The sequence below is a fragment of the Nilaparvata lugens genome, chromosome Y, assembly GCF_014356525.2.
Source record: "Nilaparvata lugens isolate BPH chromosome Y, ASM1435652v1, whole genome shotgun sequence".
Classification (NCBI taxonomy): Eukaryota; Metazoa; Arthropoda; class Insecta; order Hemiptera; family Delphacidae; genus Nilaparvata; species Nilaparvata lugens.
In genome coordinates this window covers 413,988-416,514 of record NC_052519.1, presented here as the reverse complement: position 1 = coordinate 416,514, position 2,527 = coordinate 413,988, and positions in this window count along the sequence as shown.

The window sequence follows — 2,527 nt, the reverse complement described above, 5'->3', positions numbered from 1 at the left end:
ATGGCTACGTATTTATTGACTGATTACTGAAATCATAAAACAAAATGCCGGCTTTGTGGCTTCCTTTATCGAGTCTTTAGGTACGGTACCTCCGTAGTCTAACATAGGTACCAACATTTAAAACTAGGCTTAATTTATGCTTTTTCAATCATTAGCCAATTACCTATATCTTTCCGTATTGTATGCAATATAAAAAACAAATTAAATAAAGTATGCGATTAAATAAATAAATGTCAGGATCGGCCTAGTTTAGCTCTATCCTCATGTTGCTTCACATGATTGTTTTTTTACAATGTAAAAATATAATTAATTAGACCTTACAAAAGATTTAATTTAAATCATGAAAATTTATGAATTACTAATTGAATAATATATTTTCTTGACGAATAAAATATTATTTATTATATAATTAAATAGAATGCACATTTAATATTGGGTTACATTAGATATGTTATTCCGAATCAGCTATTCTCTATTATAGGAGCCAGTGGCAATACAGGAAATCGGCAACGCCGTTGTTCTATCTTTTCTACTGGCATTTAGCATGACCTAACTATAGCCCACTTGAATGAATGAATTTATTTGCCAAAAACAAGATACAAACATAAAAATTAAGGAAATGTTAATCTATTTAATTAGAAATTATATAACAATGATATCCTTATTTATGATAATAGTATTAATAATTAAGATTAAATTTATGCTCACATGCATGAGTACAGTAGGTGAGGCAAAAATACCTGCAGAAGTAAGATTCCTTGTTTGCCAGTGTGACTCGTAAAATCAGCTGTACTTAAGTATCGCTGTATTTATTTACCCTCTTTGAATAGTATTTCATTTGATCGCCAAAATTTTCATGCTAATGTTAAATTTAATATTATACAAAAGTTTTCCTTATAAATTAACTTGAACTTATTATTTATATTTTACAGTGCCAAACTGATCAACTGCATCCTAATGGAACGTTCAAGATGTGATTCAGTAACTGATACGGTTGTTGCAATAATTATTTTTGACCAAGTAAGTAAACAATTCACCATGAAATGGTATTTTTGCTTTTGCTCCAAATCAGTATGGGCTGGGACACACAGAGAACAATCTGCGGGAAGCGGTCAGAGTGGCCTTCATCTATATTTTAGATATTCATGTCTATAAACCTGCTAAGACCTCTCTGATTCCTGTCCGCAGATCGCTGTGTGTGTGTCCAAGCCAAAAAGTTTTACCTTTATTTATAAATACTGTGCGCCACCCACTTGGAAAACTTTTTACAAGTGACATTTTGTTCCGATTTGGATACTATCAAAAACAACTTGACTATAGTAATAAAAAAAAATTGATTTAATCCACTTAGAATTGATATTCTGAGAAATCAAATTTGTAATGAGACAGGCAATACTTCCTTAATCACTTTATAATTGTTTTCATCCCTCTGGAAACGCTGCTGCATCGTGGTTGTCAGGCTAGTTTCACACTCATTCGGTTCGTTTCGTTTTCGGCAAATTCCGATAAGTGTGAAACGGTAATTCGGTTTGAATTCGGTACCGAATAGAAACCGCATAGAACCGAACGCCCACTTGACTCTAATAAATTCCATCAGGTTTCAATTCGTTGCTAGCGAGAGGCTACTTTCACACACTTTCGGTTCGGTTCGTTTCGTTTTTGGCAAATTCCGATAAGTGTGAAACGATGATTCGGTTTGAATTCGGTACCGAATAGTAACCGCATAGCACCGAACGCCCCCTCGACACGAATAGGTTTTATCATATTCGAATTTGTTGCTAGGGAAACAGGAAAAAACAAAGTCTGCACACGCTGGCCGTTTTTGTTTTTATTTTAACCTGATATCTTTATTATCCGTTTCAAAATTTTCCAAGTCAAAATCATATTGTCAATTGAATTCTGTTAGTTCACAGGAAAATTTTTTCTCATTGAATAGTTTGCCAAAAATATAAAAGATATAAATTAAAACTCAGGGAGAATTTTTTTTCACGAATATTACATGATTTCATCAATGGAGAGAAGAGATGAAGTTTATATACCATGTGTCAAAACAAGGAACAAATTTTCAATTTAAAAAAATAATCTCTCTAAACATCCAAAATTAACATAATCAAAAAGAAACTATTCAAATAATTCACAATTTTTAATTAACTTTTAGGGTCGGTTTCCGAGCTCGGGATTTAGCTGAGTTCTAGACTTTAACTGGCTTTAAACTCTGGAGTCAGAAAATTGGCTTTCCGAGTCAGAGCATTGACGTAGTCGAGGACTTAAATAGACTCTGGAGTTTAGAGATCACGTTAGACCCTGTAGTTTATAATTTCGCTTTCTGAGTGAAGGGCTTTTAAGTCCATGACTTGAGCAACTATCTTGAATAATGAATCCTCAAAGTTTCATGAATTTATTTGCTCCCAATTCAGCAATGGATCGGATCTCTTCCAACTATATATAGCAAAAAGTAAAAATTATGAATTGAGTTTTCCCTTGTGATGTGCTTCATTTAGTGAGACCGATGGTATACAAATCGGAA